The sequence below is a fragment of the Triticum urartu genome, chromosome 1A, assembly GCF_056163025.1.
Source record: "Triticum urartu cultivar PI428250 chromosome 1A, HENAU_Tu73, whole genome shotgun sequence".
NCBI lineage: Eukaryota > Viridiplantae > Streptophyta > Magnoliopsida > Poales > Poaceae > Triticum > Triticum urartu.
The window spans coordinates 39,923,960-39,946,476 of record NC_141873.1 but is presented as its reverse complement, the minus strand read 5'-3'; the positions used below and the strand labels follow the sequence as shown (position 1 = coordinate 39,946,476).

At 45.4% G+C, this 22,517-nt stretch overlaps 1 long non-coding RNA gene and 1 pseudogene across 1 annotated transcript; one reads left to right on the top strand and one right to left on the bottom strand.

Moving 5' to 3' along the window:
- The first annotated feature begins 15,841 nt into the window (after positions 1-15,841).
- On the top strand, positions 15,842-20,992 carry LOC147989779 (uncharacterized; annotated as a pseudogene).
- Positions 20,993-21,497: 505 nt separating this feature from the next.
- Positions 21,498-22,222, bottom strand: LOC125546702 (uncharacterized). Its single transcript, XR_007300657.2, has 2 exons — positions 21,949-22,222; positions 21,498-21,862 (listed from the first exon to the last, which is right to left on the bottom strand). It is a non-coding gene; the product is annotated as an uncharacterized LOC125546702 (long non-coding RNA).
- Between the last annotated feature and the right edge of the window lie 295 nt (positions 22,223-22,517).

The window sequence follows — 22,517 nt, the reverse complement described above, 5'->3', positions numbered from 1 at the left end:
CATCCTTCTTCTTCTTCTTCTTCTTCTTCTTCTTCTTCTTCTTCTTCTTCTTCTTCTTCTTCTTCTTCTTCTTCTTCTTCTTCTTCTTCTTCTGCTTTAATCAAGAGATCAATCATCACTTGCAAAAAGGGCACATGCATCTTTCTCCTTCTCCATCCCACACACAGACGTACGTACGTACCAGCGACGGCGGCCGGCCTAGGCCCAGAATGCATGCAAAGGAGCCGGAGGAGTGCACACCGTTGCCTCGTGTGCACCCCAACCCTCGCCGCCGGACACCTCTAGCTAGCTAACTAGCTTGCTTGCTTGCAGTAGGACTCGAGCTTCTACCTAGCTATAGCTCCAGCTTGCCACACGGCGACTCATCGTCGACCTCGCCCGTATGTGTCGCGTGGATGTACCCTACATACGCCCCCTCGCATGTCTGACCGCACGTGGTTTCCCACACGCGTCACCTGCGAGACGGGGTGATTCCCTGGCCGCCGTCATTAATTAATTATGGCATTACGCCGGTCACCCCTCTTCATCATCACTTTGGCCTCCACACACGCAACCGCCGCCACCGAGCCCTAGTCCTAGACATCCACCTATACATGGCGAAGTGGCGCAACAACAACGACGCCGCGCAACTTCGTCGGGACAATGGCCGCGCAACCTCACCATCCAGCGGGCGGGGAAGCTCGTCCGTTTCAGCATTGTGGTGCCGCTGGACACGCGCCTACCGTCGGGCTGAAACCTGAACCCGAATTAGTGAAGCACCAAACAACAAAAAGAGCTCATTTACATGGTTATGGATTTGATTGAGTTCTCTTTACTTGGCCAAGCATGTTCTAGTACATAATTATATCAATTAACCTGATGAATATTTTTGAAATTTTAAAACTCACATCTATGAATTATTCAATTTGCAATCTATTTATTTCATATGCAATAATATCATAGTGTGGTGACACATGAAGCGACCAACTAGATTGATTTCTATAACTTTCATGTTTGTGTGTTCTGTGCTCGATTCCTTGCGTCATGTATATCCTGCACGATATGTGCTGCTCAACACAAATAACTTTCTCGTTATTTTCCGCCCAATTTCTCGCTTGTGTTCCTCACATGCCATGTGCCGCTAGAAATTTCCCTGTATAATTTCTTGCATCACGTGTTTCCTGCCTAATATCTCCTGCCCAATTTCGGCCACACCCACATCGTGCCGTCTCGAGCACCATGGGCGCCAACGCAAGCCATAGGCGAGGTCCACGAGTGGCGGTCGTCCCTGCCAGTGTGCACGGCGCCGTCAAAGATGCCTACACATGCGCTTCGTCCCCACGGCGAGCCTATGCATCAGTGGCAGGGGTGGAGCTTGGTTATGCCTGTGACGTGCATGCATTGCATGCAAATACACGTCTCGTACATGCATGCATTGCATGCTTGGGAGTTGCATACTACCTACGTACACAACTAAGAATGCACACACACACACACACACGATCCAATGAGAAGATCATGCTATATACACATCGATCTCAAAAGATTCATGCATGTCATCATATCACCTAAGACCTAAAAAAACATGTATCATTTTTAGATAGCTAGAAAAGAGAAAGAGAGATTGTGAACATGCACTATGGCGTTCTATTTCATTCTTATTTTTCTGGAACACGTATACAAGATTTTTGGTTTGCAACCTATAGTCTCTCTAATAACTAATGTAACTGATATTCTTTTCCTCCGCACTTACTTCTCATACAAATCTACGGCGTTCGATCATTATTTGTATAAAGTGTATGATGCCCCGCATGTTGTTGCGGAACTCGGTTGCAACATATTTTGATGAAGTTGAAACATGATTACACTTCTGCTTTGGTACACTTCTCGTAAACATATCGATGGCGGATTTTTTTTTTCTTGTATGCCCCCTCTCTCTCATTGATTCATGCGTGGTTCCTTTTTTTTCAAGAAAAGCGACATGAATTGGTGCCACGCACGCACGCGCAACATATCCGACAACCTCTCTCGAAGAAGAAGATGACTTCTCTTCTTCTTCATTTCTCTCTTGGAACACAACGAGATCAGATCGAGGAGTACATCCGCCCACATTCTTCCCTGATTGTGGCAGCGGCCATGGCTTAGTTCGCCCCGGACTCCTTTGGAGTAGCTAGCTACGTAGCTACAAATCAGTTGGGTCGCCGGCGGCTTGCCGGCCGGAACACATCTTCTTGGCATCGTTGCCTTTCTCCTCCTCCCCATCGGCTTTTCCCAAAAGCACCACCGTCGCCGTCAACTCTCCCTAGCTGCACGACCGCACCAATATTAATGCTTCTCCTGAGCCATGCATGATTAATACTTCCTACGTTCCTAAATATTTGTTTTCTAGAGATTTCCACAAGTAACAACATACGGAGCGAAATGAGTGAATCTACACTCTAAAATATGTCTATATACACCTGTATGTGGTAGTTCATTTGAAATCTAAGAAAACAAAAGGTTAGGAACGGAGGGAGTAGCTAATGAGTACGGACGGCGGCCATACGTCCTTCGTGGGCACTGAGCATGCCGCTCAAACCACGTCCTCGATCGTGGACGAACAAGAACGCCCGACGACCTGAGCTCCCTCAAAATTGCTCTTTTTCCTTGCACACCTCACAACAAGAGCCTCAAGAGACAAAACTAAGAATACGCCCACATGATCGAGCTTCGGTTGTAGCTTCGGTTCTCCTGTCCCTGCCAGATCGCCAATGCAGGCGGCGCCGGGTGCTATTCTGCCATGACGGCGTTGCACTACGCCTACGTGGGTGGGGTCACCAGCTCCTCGCCTTACGCCTCCTCCTTCGTCGTGCCGTCCTCGTCCACCTCCGGCAAGCCAGCTAGGAAGCCGACCTATACCCATCACGCACGGCGGGTCTGCCAGGTGGCCGCTAGGGCGCCTAACTCATGTTTCTGATCCGTCAAGAGATTCTCCCACATAGCTCTAGAGTTGGCGATCATGGAGGACGTGGTGCGGTGTGGGTCATGCTGGGCGAGGAGGAAGTGGTTAAATAGTGGTTGCCATCCAGGCCAAGCGTCGGGTTGTGTCAATGAGGCCGCTGTAGTGGGTTTCTCGGCTGCCGCGCCTATTTAATGCTGACATGCAGACGAACGGGAGCCAGTTTGAATGCAGTAAACAATCGTCCAGTCCCGTAGGGTCAAGCGTCTCCGACATTGGAACAGGCACGAAGACCCGGCAACGCTCTCGGTCAGCACGCCACTTCAATTCTGCCTCCAGTGAGAGATCGCGTCCGCTCTGGGCCATCATGAATGCGGTGTTGGCGTTGTCGACGAGCATGAATGTGTGACAACAGCTTCAGATGGGAAAGGGTCTGGCGCGCAGGAGAGGTTTTTGATGGGACCGGGGTGGCGGGTGCGTACATGGCAGCTTTCCGGACGCCCGCAAAGCCCCCTGGTTTGCGTCCGGTTTGCGGGAAAACAGATGTCCGAACCAGTCCGTGGACCAATGTGTATCATGTTGGACAGCAAATTGCATATGTAGAGTGATGTTCGGATGTGTACAAGTGTTCTGAGGGTCCACGTTGATGATGTCCTAAAAGCCCGTCCGAGGGACTCATGGGTTTTATAAAAACTTCATCGCGCAAAACTATTAATCCCTCTGTCACGGTTTAGAAGGCACAGTTAAATTTGCGTGCGTTTCCACAATAGACAAGGTTTAGGGCGCATTGCATTCATTTCTATCTAGTAGCTAATTAGTACTCCGATATACTATTTTTATATGCATGCATAGTGTGAATGCTATTTTTTAGCCCATCTCATAACCAATAGATAACCACCTAGGTCCCATAGAATTTCCAAACGCGCCTTCTAAACCGTGACGGAGGTAGTAGTATAAAATTTGAAAAACCGCCCCAAGCAAAAAAGGCTCCCAAGTGTTAATCATTTGGAGTAAAGCCAACCTGTATACAAAATCCTATGATTTTATGTGACGTGCACTCCCTTCACTCGAAGCTAGGTAAATACATCTCTCAATCTAATTACTAACAACACATTTTTCTTTATGGGACTAGTAATCAACTAACCCGACTACCCTCGATAATTCAGTCGGTTGAACTTTAGTGAAAAGTGGGCCGGCCTCACTAGTCTTTAGCATATTTTGTTGGAATTAAATAGTTTTAACCCTTCTTCTAATCGGAAGAAAGATAAATACAATTAATTAAATAGTTCACATGTATTCGAATTACTTTTTTTACCAAGGCTAGAATCGAGAAGACGAGCCAGAGTAGAAGCCAGCCCGAGACTCATGGGTTTTATAAAAAACTCCATCATGTGAACTATTATAAATTTTCAAATGTAATAAATGGCTCCCAAGCGTTTGATATGATCATTTTGAGTAAAGCCGGCATTTATCCAAAATCCAATGATTTTATGTGAATGTCAATGGCTAAGGAAATCATGACATAGTATAGCCTTAAAATTCCGTGACTTGACGTTAACGTCGATCCATGGCTAACGAGATATTTTTCGAGTCCATACACTTGCTTTAAACATGTTTTTGTATTAGTAATAATTTTTAATTTTATAATTGGTTCATTTATTTAGAAAAGAAACCCGGGGGATGCGGTCTGCACGCACAAGGTCGGATATGGGTGGCGGGTACGTACATGGCAGCTGTCCGGACGCCCGCAAAGCCCCCTGGTTTGCGTCCGGTTTGCGGGAAAACAGATGTCCAAACCAGTCTACGGACCGACGTGTAGCATGTTGGACAGCAAATTGCATATGTCCAAACCAGTCTACGGACCGACGTGTACCATGTTGGACAGCAAATTGCATATGTACAGTGATGTGCAGACGTATACGGGCGTTCCGAAGGTCCATGTTGAAGATGCCCTAAAATCCCGTCAAAGGGACTCAAGGGTTTTATAAAAAAGTCATCGCGCAAAACTATTAGTTTAAAATTTCAAAAACCGCCCCGAGCAAAAAATGGCTCCCAAGTGTTAATCATTTTGAGTAAAGCCAACCTCTATACAAAATCCTATGATTTTGTGTGACGTGCACTCCCTTCACTCGAAGCTAGGTAAGTGCATCTATCAATCTAATTACTAACAACACATTTCTCTTTATGGGACTAGTAATCAACTAACCGGACCATCCTCGATAATTTAGTCGGTTGAACTTTAGTGAAAAGTGGGCCTCACTAGTCTTTAACATATTTTTGTAGGAATTGAATAGTTTTAACCCTTCTTCTAATCGGTAGAAAGATAAATACAATTAATTATCACATGTATTCGAAATACTTTTTACCAAGGCTAGCATCGAGAAGACGAGCCAGAGTAGAAGCCAGCCCGAGACTCATGGGTTTTATAAAACTCCATCATGTAGACTATTATAAAATTTCAAATGAAATAAATGGCTCCCAAGCTTTTGATATGATCCGGCATTTATCTAAAATCCAGTGATTTTATGTGAATGTCAATGGCTAAGGAAATTATGACATAGTATAGCCTTAAAATCCCGTGACTTGATGTTAACATCGATCCATGGCTAATGCGATATTTTTCGAGTCCATACACTTGCTTTAAACATGTTTTTGTATTAGTAATAATTTTTAATTTTATAACTGGTTCATTTATTTAGAAAAGAAACCCGGGGGATGCGGACTGCACGCAGGTCGGATATGGGTGGGCGGTTGGGATCGACTCGAGAGGGGATCAATCTGTGAGAGATGACGATTGACCAATCAACGAGCAGCAAAAGAATTTCTTGGAGAGGCTCAAATCAAATCAGCCTGTCGGATATAAACGGACGACTGAGATCGAGTAAAGAGGGGACTGATCCGCGAGAGATGTCCGTTGACCAATCACGAAGCAACAAGACAAGACAAGACAGACATCGGACGGTTGAGATCGACTAAAGGGTCTCTACCTTTTTCATGATAGGAGGGCATATGCTATACTGCAAGACTAGCAACAGCTCGATTCAGGGCAGCATGAGGTGAAGAGTGTTTCTATGTAATTTTGTTTTGTTTTTCTATCTTTTTTTGTTCCTTCTTTCCACTCCTTTTCTTCCTGTTTTTTTGTGTTTCATATTCTGCTATTTGTTTATTCAATTTCTTCCTGTTCCTGTTCTATTCATCATTTATTAAAAAAAGTTTTACAATGTTTTAACAGAATTTTTGTGTATTTATAAAATGTTCGTGTTGTATTACTTATTTTCCGACTACAAGAGGCCCCTGTGCTGTGACTGTGAGGAGGTACGTGTATCTAAGCCAGTCTGTTTTTCGTCAAATGAAATGCTAGCCTACTTAGATTGGAGAATGAATTGTCTCATGTGGGTTGCTTCCTATCATCGTTCTGTTACCATATTGTTGGTCATTAATCTTGTTCTTGTCGACCCAGGGACCTGACTTAATGTTGAGGATGGTGCTGAGGGGTTACCGAGATGATTGACCTGCAGCCGCCATTGCTGGAAGTTTGATCTTTCTAGAAGGCGGAGCGATCCTGAACAAGAAGACTACCGACATAAACATAGGTAAGCCCCTGGTACCTCATGTGCTCCCTCTCATGCTCTGTGTCCCCACTTGAAATGAATAAATGCCATATACATTTCTGTGTACCTGAAAGATGTGTAAATAGTTGTGTCTCGTTTTGATGAACAAGTAATGAAACACTAAAAGTTATCACCTTTTATTGTTTATGCCGTTCATCGAGCTGTTGGCGGCTATCGTGCCGATGATTTAGAGTTCGGATCTTGGTAGTGGTCTTCTGTCCACCACAATTATGTGGTTGTGATGATCTTTCTTTTCAAAGAAATTAGTCTCCTGTAGTTCTGTGCTAGCTAGTTTGGTCTTTGGTCGTGTTTTATCCATTTTGATTTTAGTCAGATATGCTATATGTCTTCCTGAGAATCTGTACAGCGCAGTTCATGAATTATACTAGATAATGGCTTAGCTTTTGTTGTTATTTAATATGCAGTTGCTCATAGATTTTGAAATATAGCTCTTGCTGAAATATAGGTGTTCATTACAATGTTCGGATCTTTGTAGCGGTATTCTGTCCACCACAATTATGTGGCTGTGATGATCTTTCTTCTCAATGAAATTGATCTCTTGTAGTTCTGTGCTAGCTAGCATGATGTTTGGTCTTTGGTTGTGTTTTATCCATTTTGGTTTTACTCATAGATATGCTATATGTCTTCCCTAGAGTCCGTACATCGCAGTTCATGGATTGTACTAGATAATAGCTTAGCTTTTGTTGCTATTTAAACTGAAATGTAAACCCGCTTTTGCAAGATAATGCTTGCTGGATATCCTACTGGATACTGTAGCTTGTTCTTTTGTGCATCTTCACGACATTGAAGGCAATGGTTTATTAGGTCTTTAGTTACTTGAGAGCAAATTGGCAATGCTTTGACTGGAGCTTCATTATTCACCTTCAGATGTTAGAGTATGCTGTCCAGTTTATGGTTTATATCCACACGGTTGTAGTTGTATAGTTCTTGTTCTACACCCATACCAATGTAAGATGTTGAACCCGTGGGCTATGTCCTTGTATGTTGCACCATTCTATAGCTACATATTCTCAAATTTGAAGGTGGCTCTGTTTCTTCACAAGTTATGTATGAATAGTAGTCATTCTCCAGTGTTGAAATATCTCTCATTGTTCTGGGGGATCTGCGGTTCATGCTTTTATTGTCAAGGTGACTCCTCTGAATTTGCAAAGCAGGATTCTGCTGAGGTTCATGCATATGTTGCTGAGATCCTATGTGCAGTGACTACATATGCCCCTCCAGCACTTGCTACAAAAATGTCCAGACCTAGGTGCTTAATATTTGTGCTCTCGTACATTGCAATATTAAATATGCTATATAGTCTCGGGATTTTTGAAGTTCCAATTTGTTATTGAACAGAACTCTATGTATACTCTATGTATTCTATTCTTTTTACTTCACATTTCCAGTTTTGTGCAAGATTGTTTCACCATACTTTTGAAGATTCTAGACCTAAATCAGTGCTGATCCACTCACTGTCAGTGTGTCTTCGTTAGATCCCAAGAGACTTGTATATGCGGCCCAGCCGAGGTATGCCCTCCTCGGCTCAAGCTGCTCCCACCATGGAGGAGCTTCTTCTCTCCCGCCATCGAGTCGTGACCCCACCCCAGCTGTTCCATGGAAGGCGTTGAGCTCGTCAAGGTTCGTCTTCTCCTCCCGGCCCCTCTCTCCCTCTCTGTTCATTTCGATTTGGCAGTGGCCGCTTCTTGGTGTGCAGTTTCCTCAAGCACGTCTCTTCATGGAGCACTGCTCCATGGAGCTTCTCAAGGTCTGACCCCATCTCATCTCTGTAGGTAGAGTGGCTGGCCAGCCACCAGGATGAAAACAACGACCAAGCAAGCTCAAGATCCGCTCCTCCACATTCGCGGGATCCACCACGGGTGTCAACTTCTTCTTCAACCTGGAGTTCCATCCCCAGTCACCTTCCGACCCCGACGCCATGGAAGTTCCTCTCCCATCTCCTCTTTCTGTTCGGTTGCAAAAGGGACAACATCCGTGGTAGCAAGTTGCAGCAGGAGAAGAAATCATGTCATGCATTTCCTAGTCTCCTGTTAGTGTACTGTGGCAATACATTTTTTGGACACTTTGTTTGCAAGATGCATTGTCGTGTGCCACTCCATAGATAATGCAACAAAACCACCAGGGAAAATAAGTCTAATTGGGATTTTGGGGTCACTCACATGGTTTGGGAGAGATCAGTGGTTAAATGCCCAGTTTTAGAGCTCTGGGGGTAAATAGCCTGATTCGTGAAACCCCATAGGGTTATGTTGACTTATTCGTAAGGGCTTCTTTGATTCAAAGTATTTTCATGAGAGTTCTGGATGATTTAAATCCTTAGAAAGGTTGTATATCAGAGCTTGTTGTTTTGAGTTGCTGCTGGATATTGGGGTGATGTTTGTTCCGGTGTGCTTGATTATAGGATGGAGAGAGTATCATTTTTAAACGTATGCTTGATTATGCTCACGCAGAACCTCAGTCAACACACATGTTTTCTTCTTTTTTTGAGAGAAGCCAACACACATGTTGGGACTGAACGCAGCAAAACACCACCACACGGCACCTTACGACCAAACTGTCATAGTTCATGCGCTACCTGTTTATTTTGCAAAGGATTTTCTCCACCTTGAAGCAAGGTAGCGCCTGGAGAAGGAACTTTGTTTCTCGAGTAACGGTTCCGATTACTGAAAGATCTCTTGTCTGTAGCAGTACGTGTATGCCTGTTCATTAGCTATGTTCATGCCCATAGCTCTTGCTGTTGTTCAAACTTGAAATAGCCAGTGAAATTAACGTTGCTTGGCATAAATTGTCCCATGTGGGTTGCTTCCTATCGTCATTAATCTTGTTCTTGTCCACCCAGGGACCTGACTTAATGGTGACAATGGTGCTGGAAGAACTGGAGGGGTTACCGAGATCATTGACTTGCAACCTCCATTGCTGGAAGTTTTAATCTTTCCAGAGGGCGGAGCGATCCCGAACGAGAAAACTACCGGCCTAAACATAGGTAAGCCGCTGGTACCTCATGTGCTCTCTCTCATGATTTGTGTGCCCACTTGAAATGAATAGATGCCATATACATTTCTGTGTACCTGAAAGATATGTAAATAGGTGTGGCTCTTTTTGATGAATAAGTAATGAAACAATAAAAATTATCAACTTTTACTGTTTTATGCCATTCATCGAGCCGTCGGCGGCTGCCGTGCCGATTATTTAGTGTTCGGGTCTTGGTAGTGGTTTTCTGCCCACCACAATTATGTGGTTGTGATGATCTTTCTTTTCAATGAAATTGGTCTCTTGTAGTACTGCGTATTAATCAGACTTGGTTAAATTCGACCAAATCTGGGCCCTAGACCTCAATTTTTGAGTTCTAACTTATGAGTTGATTATCCTTGGCTGGAAGGAAACATGGTGTTGTTAGTGAAAATGGTTGTTTGTGCCTACTTGCCTTGTCATAGTTGTTTCTGGTGGTGTCATGTCGGTGATCCTTTGATGATTGCTTATAATGCTATATATGCTTTAGGCCTGTCTAATAGGATTGAAGACCTAATTTCTAACTGTAATAACATATTGATAGCAAGAACTAAGAGACTACACAATTTTGCGCCTGAGTTTTCAGGGGTGTATCTGCGCAGTTCTTCACTTATCTTTGAAATCTAAAGTAGGAGATCGTGGTATTTTTTATTCTTAACAGTTATCGTACATTTGTTTTGTGTTTACCTGCCACAATCAGCATTATTCATTACTTGTCAAGTCAACCATTTGAACAGCAAGCAGAAGAAAAACTGAGGGATTGTCAAGCAGCAGCAAAACGGCTCAATAATGCTCTCTTGGTTAGTATGGTTCCACGAAATTTGGGAGTCCTGGTGCAGCATACTTTTTGTCCATGTGGTCCATTCTAGATTAATTCGGTGGCTGGCATGTCCTGGGAGGGAGGTCAGTCCTCTAGGTATCGATCATGATCAGTAACTCACTCGAGAGAAAGCAAAAGGGATATGGAATAGATTGGAACCAACTTTTTTTGTTACTTTTGCACAAGTTCGGTATAAGCTAATACTAGCCTGCTCTGAACCTGGCCACATTAAGATGGTTTAGAGATTTCACATCTACTTTTAAGATAGTTTAACGTCGTAAGAGTCAATCTGTTGCCATTAAAGTTTAAACTTTTATGATTTGTATGATCTGTGTGTATAGATAAAGTTGATGGTTTGATTGTGTATTTCCTACTTCCTCCATCCCGTAATGTAAGACGTTTTTTGATACTAGTGTAGTGCCAAAAAACATCTTACATTATGGGACGAAGGGAGTACATCATTGCCTTGCTGAATGTAATGAGAAAAAGAACTGTTTTGTTAGGATCATTTGTCTTGTATTGTCTTGTACGTGTTGCTAGAGAAACCTGACTCGGTTCTCCTTCCGGTCTCTCACTCCCAATCTGTTCATTTCGATTTGGTCGCGGCCGCTTCCGGGTGTGCAGTTTCCTCACGCGCGTCTCTTCATGGAGCACTGTTCCATGGAGCTCGCCAAGGTCTGACCCCCCGTCTCATCTCTGTAGGTAGAGCGGCCGGACGTATAATCCCGGACGGAGGTAGTAGATTATATTTGATATTTGGTCGTCCTTTTAACAAGGCGTGTGCATATGTTGTGTGCAATGTGGTTCCTTTGATGGCAAGGGATGTTCTCTTCCTGAAGATGGTGCTTAATTCTGGTTTGGTCACTATTATGATTGTTTGTGAACATGGTGTTTAATGTGATTCCTTAGATAACAAGATTCTAAAAGTTCCTCTGTTTTGCTATTCATGTTTTTGGCTTGTGAACATCTTAAATTGCTGCTTTTATCAGTCATTAGATTCGGATTATGCATGTAGATGCAGATTGTTTTATGTTCAATGAAACGCTAGCCTACTTCAAGTTGGAGAATGAGTTGTTATGATGAACATCCAATTTAGGATGCCCATATATGTATGTAGTTGCCAGAAGGATGTGCTCTCTCTTGCTGTCTTTCAATTTTTTTTCCAGAAATTGACTGGGAACTAATCTTGTTCTCTCTCTCTGTCTCTGCCCAGGGAGCCTGCCTGACTCGAAGATGAGGATGTTAAAGACATCTATGCTGGAGATGGTGGACCCGCGGGCACGTGGAAGGTCGCTTTCTATATTGTGGAGGAGGGTGGCGCGGAAATATTGGGGTGGGTTTCTTTGTATGTTTTCCAGTGTATGGGCAGTATATCCGAGCTTGTTGTTTTGAGTTGCTGTTGGATATTGGGGTGATGTTTGTTCCGGTGCGTGGATCAATTGTGGCGGTGAGAGCTACTCGTCCCAGGTTTTTGTTTTGTATTCTAGCAATGTCTGTTTGAAAAGCAGCACAATGAAGGTCTTGCTTCTGTGCGGGCCACTATAGTATAGGAGAGGTGCACTTGGGAATTCAGAATGAACGTGGCATCATTTGTTATGTTTCAAGGATGGACAAGTTTTCAAGTTGTTTTAACAAGTTGCCAACGCAGGTGTTCTTTGGTCTATGTAATATAATGGGGTGTCATACTCTACAGGATGTGCTTCAATATATAGAATTAATTATGCACTCTCATTTCTATTATATCCATCCTTGCCAGTGAATGCTCTTATCATCATAGTTGTGATGATTATGAAACACAACTCCATATTATTTTCATTTTCTTGTGGATGCTCCGAGTTTTTATTGTTTGCTTGCTGCTAGATGATGTTGATTAATTCATGAGAATATATGCTCGTTCTCATGAGAATATATATGCTATATGTTGTAAAATCTAGCTAGCATACACACTTGCTTGTGATTCTTATGAAAGTAAGAGTAAAGATACTGCCCATGCCCATCAACATCAAACAAGGCTTGAACATCAATCCCACTCTAGAACAATTGAGAGCAAGCCACCTTGTCTATCTGGAAGCAGAGGAACTTGAACTCGGCACAACATTTTCCATACATGCCATTGAAAAAGCTAGCAATTCTAATGTAATTACCAACTTAATTGGCACCACAATGACAAGCATATCTACTGCATCCTTTCCAGTTCAGATGGCTCAATTCAAAATCTTCAGATTTTGGTAGTCATGTCTCGAGGCTCACCCAATTGAAGCGTTTGGGTTGTTTCGATCCGTGCGCATAGCATTTAAATCTTGGTTCTTGGCTTGTTCAGTACCATTGTCCTTTCTGTGGCTGCATGCATGCAGCAAAACAAAGCATTGAGTGAGACAACTTGCTGGCGTGAGAGCTAATTTGGAGGCGTGAGATAGCTGGCTGGCGTGAGAGTTAATTTGGAGGCGTGAGACAGCTGGCTGGTGTGAGAGTTAATTTGGAGGCATGCATGATTTTTATGCACGGGCCTTGTCTCTAGCCATGGATCACACGGCTCCACCCCTCCTTGTTCTCTCTACCATATGTCGCCATCAGTCTCTCTATATACAAGAGACCGTCATCCATCCGCGTGCGAGATGCGCGTGCGACTTAGGACTTGGGATGCCGGGCGACGACAAGAGGCCCCTGTGCTGTGACTGTGAGGAGGTACGTGTATCTAAGCCAGTCTGCTTGTTCTTCTTCTATCCTTAATTTGGTTCTTGCGGCATAGACCAACGGTAGAGGACGAGGGACGATTTTAGTATAGTTTGGTTTGTACTTGGGGTCCAGCTTCACTTGATCTTGTAGTAGGTAGGCTCATGCTGGCCGTGTGGTCCGTTATCCGCCCTAGCGGCTCGTGCCGGCGTCCTGAGACGGAGCATGGCCGGCGCGGAGCACCATGGTTGCCCCGAACATGGAAGAGGAGAGGAGAGAGCACACCCGTCCGTCCGTCCGTCGAAGAAGAGTAGATGTGGGAAGTTGGAGAGAAGAGTTTTATCTATGGGACGAAGACGAAGACAAAGACGAACATGGCGGGGGATAGAGACAAAGGAAAAGAAGAGCATTTATTTTTTGAGGGAGCTCGCCTCGCCTTGGTCGATCGGGCGTTCCTGGTTGTAGCGGCATGGAGGAAGTTTGAGCCGGAGTATGCATGGCATGGCCGCCGTGCACAGGAGAAGCAAGCAACTGATTTTGATTTGACGGAGAGGAGAGGAGACAAGAGGTCGGCGGCGAACTAATCCCCTGTTCCCGATGCCCTGCTCCCAAGCAACACCACTTCTCCCGATAATCCACTTGCTGACGCGTCTCCAGGCTCATCCACGACCTAGCTGGTGCCTTGCTGGCTCGACAGGCGCCACCAATCATGCGGCGGTAGCAGCGCCCTCGCGGCTGCGGTGGGAGCCATGAGGTCGATGGAGGTCGGGGAACCGAGGACGCGACAACGGTTGCCATAGCAGCGCGACGCCGGGAGGCAGCGGGAGGTTGCGGCAGCGGCTGCCGGACGACATGCTGCGGGAGGTTGAGCTCCGGTTGTCGCCCCTGCACAGCGCCGTCCCGGCTCGGAGCGTGGCCGGCGGTAGCAGCAGTGGAAGGCTACGGCCATGGTGGGGCAGAAGGCGCTGCCCTTTCTGGTACCTCGTCCGACCCTCCGCTCGCGACCCTCCCTCATCCATGCGAGCTCGTCGTTGACCTCCCATCGTCCGAAGCAGGGGCAGAGGCGCAACCGGCCATAGGAGGGGGAGGATTGATTGTGTTTTGTTTTAGATTCCAGGGGTGTGTATGGTAATTCTTTGCCAAGTCAGCTCCTTAAACTTCGGTCTCACTTGTCAGAAAGCGAACAAACGGACCAAATCACCCGACCAATGCTTTTTGCAATAAGATTAGAGAAGAAATTACGGTGTTTTTTTGCAACGGATTAGCAACTTGGTGGTTTTATGCAAACCTAGCCGTAAATGTGATAGTTCTTGTAATTAACTCCAACTGCCGTCATGCCCAAGAACTGCAAGTCAAGAGTGTGGTTTCTAGCATGCACCGTGCCGATCAGTGAATGGAAAGGAGATTTCTCCATCATAGTCTGCCGATATTTAAATTCGTCACAACATAAATATGAAATACATGGGTTGTTTAGTAAAATCTCTACAACCTTTTACATACAGTAGAAAACCGAGGAAGGAAACAGATTACAAGACCAGTAACGAGTACACTGATACGAACAAGAAGAGCAAACAGAGACCATAAGTAACGTTGAGCGTCGAGTTTGCTTGTGCGCAGGCTGATGAGATGCGAGACCTGCACGGTGACGTTTTGATGCGATGCTCGATGAAATCTTGGACCGCCTTATCGACCCTGTCGGATGCGGCCATGAACCTCCGAAACCAACTTGATCGTGCGCGTCCCCTTGCCCGGATCGCTTGCATGACTCTCTTCTCCATGTCGTGCACTGTTCCTTGGGCCGGCCTCTTCTTGGTCTTGGATTTCTGGCCATAGCTGCCGGCCATCGCTAGGAGTCGAGCCATCAGCATCTATCTCTTCCTCTCGATTGTGTTTGGTGGTGTGATGATCGCCGTCGATGCCTCGACCTTTCTGTTCCAAGAGCCTCTCTGCTTCCCTTGGCCGGCGTATATAATGTAGCAGACCGCATCCCGTCCGACTCGGACGGAGCACCAGAGATCCCGGTCAGTTCATGGCTGCTGGAAACGGACTCGACTCGCTCTTCTCTCTCTCTCTCTCTCTCTCTCTCTCTCTCTTTTGACAACGCTCGGCTAGTCCGAGTCCTGGTCCTAGGCTAGCTGGTTAGCTAGTCTACCGGCGGGCGTTGACTCCACTTGCGCTGCGGACAAACGTGACGCGTCGGTTCGCTTTCGTTTCGGTTCGATCGAGGCGAGGCGGGAGAAGTCTGTTTTAAACCTTGTCTTCGTTCGACCGGGCGAATTCGAACCCCAACCTTGGAATCCCTGAAATCGACACCCCCACCTCTCTGATCTCAGTTCTTTGCGCCCTTAAGCCCGTTCCCAAACAGGGATTCGCTGACGTGTGAGCGGGATTACTGACTTTGCTTCGGTGGTGGGTCCAACAGGTTCAGGCACGGGGATAACTGGCTGAGCCGGACCAGCTCGCCTCCTTGCTGCTCTGTTTGCCTCCCTTCTCCCCTGACGAATCAACTTCTCCTCCGCGGCGGCGATGGCGAACGGCGGATGATCGCAACGACCTCCGACGAGCACTCCTGCAGAACAAGAGCAGGTACACGATGTTCTTCCCGAGTGTCCATTCCCTGCCTTTTTGGGGGAAATTTTAGCCTCTTGCAAGCGCTAGGTTTAGGGTTCTACAGGTGTTCAAGTTTGGGTTTTTTGGGAGAAATTTTTGGTAGGTCAGATTGTGCTATTTGTAGTTCTAGTTCAATTATGCTTATATATATTTGTTGTAATGTAGGATTTTGTCGTTGAAAACATGGATCCAGCAGAAGTGTTGACTGTCAGATTTCACTTTGGGGGCGAGTTCATACGGATTGGTCCATCGCTTGATTATGTGGGTGGAGATATTGGAATGTCAGAGATTGAGCGGGACAAGCTCTCATTGCCGGAGCTAAAAGGCTTTTTAGGAGATCATATGACAGTGAAGGAAAGCATGAAGTACCATTTTTTGTTGCCTGGCATGGAGTTGATAAATGGATTGCTTTTCTTGTTTGATGATGCTGGTTGCATGAAGATGTCTGAGTACACTACAGATGGAGGGGTTGCTGAAGTACATGTGGAGTATAATGGGGAAGAGGATGAGCTAGAGGAAGCAAATAGTGGGTCTGATTTTGAAGGAGATGAGCTTGAGGACCTGATGTGCATTGGCAGTGAAGATGAGCCTGATTTAGTGATCACAGCAGAAGATGAGCATGACAATGGAAATGAACAGAGTAGTGGTGCAAGAGGAGAGATACTTGAACATATCCTTATTCCCAATAAAGGTGGTGTGGTCACACAAGTGATAAGCAGTCCATTGAAAAAAAAGTGAGAAGTGCTTATGCTAGTCAGAGTTCTCAAGTTGTTGATCCAACTGAACCATATGATATGTCCCAAGTTTCTGAAGTTGCACAAAATGTTGCAGTACATGCACAGCATGCTGTTGTAGTTCCACAAAATGCTACTACAATTTCTGAAAATGTTGCAGTAGTTTCTGAAAATGTTGTAGAAGTTGCACAAGATGTTGTAGATTCATCTGACTCGGAGGACATTGAGTATGTGCCCCATACAGATGACAGTGGGGAAGAATCAGAGGTTGTTGAGCTGAGAAAGCATGCAAGAAAATTCAGGAAAAAGATGAGAGATTCTAAGAAGTGGGCTGATGCAGATTCAACTGGGGCAGTGCGTATTGAGCTCGTGGCAAATGTGGAGGAGGCTGTACAGGATATGGAGTTTGAATCATCTGATGAGGACTACTCATATGATGAAGATGAAGATGGGAACATGGTTAGAAGGAAGAGCCAATATGTTAGGTTCAACCCTGACTCTGACGTTCCACACTTCAGTGGAATGGTTTTTAGAAGCAAGAAGCAGTTAACCAGAGCTATAAAGAGGTATGGACTTGCTACCAAAAGGAGCATTTCCTTCTTAAAATCCGAGGAGTACAGAGTTAGAGCAAAGTGTGACTGGCCTGGGTGTCCATGGTTGTTATATGCAGCAAAAACAAGCAGGTGCTCTAGGTTTCAAATCATCACATTTGAAGATGAGCATGAATGTGCACAAAACAGAGCCAACAAACTGGTTACTGCTAAGGTGATTGCCAAAAGGTATGAGAATTGTTGGAAATATGCCCTAGAGGCAATAATAAAAGCATTATTATTATATTTCCATGTTCATGATAATTGTCTTTATTCATGCTATAATTGTGTTATCCGGAAATCATAATACATGTGTGAATAACAGACACCAACATGTCCCTAGTAAGCCTCTAGTTGACTAGCTCGTTGATCAACAGATAGTCATGGTTTCCTGACTATGGACATTGGATGTCATTGATAACGAGATCACATCATTAGGAGAATGATGTGATGGACAAGACCCAATCCTAAACATAGCACAAGATCGTATAGTTCGTTTGCTAGAGTTTTTCCAATGTCAAGTATCCTTTCCTTAGACCATGAGATCGTGTAACTCCCGGATACCGTAGGAGTACTTTGGGTGTACCAAACGTCACAAAGTAACTGGGTGACAATAAAGGTATACTACGGGTATCTCCGAAAGTGTCTGTTGGGTTGACACGGATCAAGACTGGGATTTGTCACTCCGTATGACGGAGAGGTATCACTGGGCCCACTCGGTAATGCATCATCATAATGAGCTCAAAGTGACCAAGTGTCTAGTCATGGGATCATGCATTACGGTACGAGTAAAGTGACTTGCCGGTAACGAGATTGAATGAGGTATTGGGATACCGACGATCGAATCTCGGGCAAGTAACATATCGATTGACAAAGGGAATTGCATACGGGGTTGATTGAATCCTCGACATCGTGGTTCATCCGATGAGATCATCGTGGAGCATGTGGGAGCCAACATGGGTATCCAGATCCCGCTGTTGGTTATTGACCGGAGAGTCGTCTCGGTCATGTCTGCCTGTCTCCCGAACCCGTAGGGTCTACACACTTAAGGTTTGGTGACGCTAGGGTTGTAGGGATATGTATATGTAGTAACCCAAATGTTGTTCGGAGTCCCGGATGAGATCCCGGACGTCATGAGGAGTTCCGGAATGGTCCGAAGGTAAAGAATTATATATAGGAAGTGCTGTTTCGGCCATCGGGACAAGTTTCGGGGTCACCGGTATTGTACCGGGACCACCGGAAGGGTCCCGGGGTGGGGCCACCTGCCCCGGGGGGGCACATGGGCTGTAGGAGGTGCGCCTTGGCCTACATGGGCCAAGGGCACCAGCCCCAAGAGGCCCATGCGCCTAGGGTTTCAAAAGGGGAAGAGTCCCACAAGTGGAAGGCACCCCCTAGGTGCCTTGGGGGGGAGGGAAACCTCCCTTGGCCGCCGCCCCCCTAGGAGATTGGATCTCCTAGGGCCGGCGCCCCCCTAGGCCCTCCTATATATAGTGGGGGAAGGAGGGCTTTTTGGGCCACGTCTTTGGTTGCCTCCTTCTCCCTCTCCAACACCTCCTCCTCCTCCATAGTGCTTGGCGAAGCCCTGATGGAGTACTGCAGCTCCATCACCACCACGCCGTCGTGCTGCTGCTGGAGCCATCTTCCTCAACCTCTCCTTCCCCCTTGCTGGATCAAGAAGGAGACGTTACGCTGACCGTACGTGTGTTGAACGCGGAGGTGCCGTCCGTTCGGTGCTAGGATCTCCGGTGATTTGGATCACGTCGTGTACGACTACCTCATCCCCGTTCTTTGAACGCTTCCGCTCGCGATCTACAAAGGTATGTAGATGCATCTGATTACTCGTTGCTAGATGAACTCATAGATGGATCTTGGTGAAACCGTAGGAAAATTTTTGTTTTCTGCAACGTTCCCCAACAAGAATTTCATCTTGGCAAATCCTTTATGGAAGATTGACAGCATGAAATCCACGGTGATGTAAGAAATGTTTGCTGATGTATCAATTTCAAAGTGCAAGGCAGCAAAAAAAATTGTACTCGACAAGCTTTTGTGTGGTATGAAAAATGAGTACACAAAAGTGTTTGATTATCAGTTGGAACTGCTTAGAAGCAACCCAGGGAGCACAGTGGCTGTTTGCTTGGATCCAGTAGAGATGGAGCAGAACATCTTTCAGCAATTTTATGCTTGTTTCGATGCAATGAAGAAAGGGTTTAAAGCAGGATGCAGGAAAGTGATTGGGTTGGATGGCTGTTTCTTCAAGGGAGCATGCCAAGGTGAGCTGCTAGCTGCAATTGCTAGGGATGCCAACAACCAAATTTATCCAGTTGCATGGGCTGTTGTGGAGAAGGAGACCAAGGATACCTGGGCCTGGTTTATTGGACTTCTTATCAAAGATTTGGACATTAATGATCAAGGTGCTGGATGGGCCTTCATTTCTGACCAACAAAAGGTAAAACTTATTTAATGCCTAGTTCAAAAAATAATGTCTTATGTGAGTGTCGAAAAGGTTCGGTCGCCTCGTCGGAGCGACACCTATACCTATGTTTAGGTAGTGCTCCTAGTCCTATGGTTAGGTAGTGGTCCTGCTCTCATGTGCTGGTAGCATACATTTGTCTTTTTTTGCAAATGTATTTTTTATTTGCTGCTAACATTTGTCTCTTTTTGCAGGGCCTAATTATAAGCATGAGAGACTACTTGCCTAGGGCAGAGCACAGGATGTGTGCTAGGCACATTTATGCCAATTGGAGAAAGAAACACAAAGACCATGAGTTGCAGAAAAGGTTCTGGGCCATTGCAAAGGCTTCAAACAGGGAAGATTTTAATCATAACAAAGCCAAGCTAGCTCAACTTACTCCTGATGGTGCAAAGGACATCATGAGGACAGAGCCCAAGCATTGGGCTAGGGCTTTCTTTCCAGTTGGGGCAAAATGTGAATCGGTTGACAACAACCTTTGTGAATCATTCAACAATGCTATTATAGAAGCTAGGTTCTACCCCATTATTTCACAGCAGAGAAGATCAGGAAGAAAGTGTATGTTAGAGTTCAAGAGCAGAGAGCCAAAAGTGACAACTGGAAGGGCACAATTTGCCCAAACATTTTCAAAAAACTCAAGGCTAGTATCAAAAGAACTCAATTTTGTGAGGTCCTCTGGAATGGCAAGGAGGGCTTTGAGGTCAAGCATCTGACTGGGAGAGGCAGGAGGTACACAGTAAATCTTGAGAATAGGACTTGTTCTTGTGGTTACTTTCAGTTGGCAGCACTGCCTTGCACTCATGCCATATGTGCTATCTATAAATGTGGGAAAAAGTTGGAAGATTACATTGACAACTGCTACTCCATTGAAACTTTCAAGAAGATTTATGAGCACTGCCTGCAACCTGTTGAAGGAGAGGAAAATTGTCCTGTGTCCCAAAACCCTAGGCCAGTTGCACCTGGCTACATTGCCATGCCAGGGCAAAGGAAAAAGAACAATGACAGGAGGAGAGAAGAGGGTGAAGCACCGAAGGGTAAGAAACTGAGCAAGCATGGCATTCAGATAACTTGTGGATCTTGTGGTGGTAAGGGACACAATAAAACTTCTTGTTCTAAGAATGGAGATAGTACCAAATAAACAAAGTCACATCTTGGCAAGAGAGGGAGAAAACAGAGAGCCACAGAGGTAATTTATTACTATGTGTGCTCTCTTCAAATGAAAATATGCACTTATTTTGCCCTAATTTCTCTATTTTATTTACAGCAAGCACAAACAGATGCATCAACAAGCAGGGCTGCAGCAGCTAGAGCTTCAGCTGTACCAAGCTCTCAAGCTACTGGATCAAGCTTTCAAGCTGCAGGATCAAGCTCTCAAGCTGCAACATCTAGCTTCAGACCACCGAGAGTGACTAGAACTTCATCAGCTTCTGCTGGAGGGAGTGGGAGAGGAGCTGGAAGAGGGAGAGGAGCTGGGAGTGGGACAAGAGCTGGAAGGGGGACAAGATTCATGCCCTATTTCACTGCTAGTGGGAATTACTAGATTTCTTTGATGATGTGGCTATTTTGGAAAATGTCAGAATGAACTAGTTCTTGTGATGGAAGTGTCAGTACGAAGTACTGCTTATGGTTCTAGTTTTAATATCAACTCTAGTTTTATGATGTGAACACGGTCCTTCTGGTACTGTCAAATGACCACTATTTATGTTTAAGTTCAGTGGTACTGTCAAATGATCCTTGAATGTATGCATGTTTGCTGCAAAATTGTCACTGCTACTGTAAAATGACCACTTTGAAATTTGGTGTCTAGTGTACTGTGCTACCACTGTCATTTGGTCAGTGTGATTGTGCTTGTTCCTTTTAAGTATGTCCATGTAGTACTTCCTGCTGTCAAAAAAAGGATGCATAGTACATTTATACTGTAAACTCACAGCCAGTCAAAAATTGCAAACTTTTGCTGTACAAAGTATTAAAAAAATGCATACTTGAGCTGTCAAAACTAAGATATTCAGACATACACAACATATTTGGGTCTGTCAAAACTAAGATATTCAGACATACACAGCATATTTGGGTCTTTCAAATTCATTCCAACATGATTCAGATACATTACATTGCAATTAAGATAGCTCCAGATTGCATCACTCTGGAAACTGAACATTTATACATCTGAATCACATCTATACATCTGAATCACATCTATACATCTGAATCACATCTTTCCTCTCACACCTAGCACTAATTTCTGAAATTACTTCAGTCTTCTTCTCCAATTCCTCTCTCAACGCAGCAACTTCTATCTCATTGGACTGAATAGCAAGAGCAGCCTCATCCACACTTTGTCCCGAAGATCTCCCAACAAATCACGGATAAATGATGTCGTCGGCCCCTCATGCCATTCGATGAACCCATGCTGTCCAATTGAAAAACAAAATTCAGAACAAGAAAAGTACAACAGAGGGGAACATACACAGCAAACAAGAGGCGAATTTAGCTTACCTGGTTATCCACGCACGAATAGTACCTCCTTCCTGGGTTTGCTGGACTCCATGAGATCCACCGTGCAGCCTTCCTCCCGCACAAGCTGCAGAACTTCGTCGGCTCGTAATCCATGGGCTGCTCCCGATGGGACGGGCGACCGAGCTGACCCGCCGACGCCTCTCCTTCGAACCGCGCCACTACGGGAACGGGATGAAGCAGAATGGCCGCCGCTAATGGCCGACATCGCCAATCGCCGCCGCTAATGGACGCGGCCAGTCGCCGCCGCTAGTCGCCGGCGAAACCCTACTTTTGTTCCCCACCTTGCGCTGAGCAGAGTGCGCTTCCAGAATAGAGGATATAGAGACAGGGGCCTCGGGTAGCACACGTGGCGTCATTTATTCTAATTACTCACCTAACCCGGCCTCCTCCTCTGCCACGTCAGCGAATCCCATGCTAAACCGGGCTTAAGGGCGCAAAGAACTGGGATCAGAGAGGTGGGGGTGTCGATTTCAGGGATTCCAAGGTTGGGGTTCGAATTCGCCGGGTCGAACGAAGACAAGGTTTAAAACAGACTTCTCCCAGGGGAG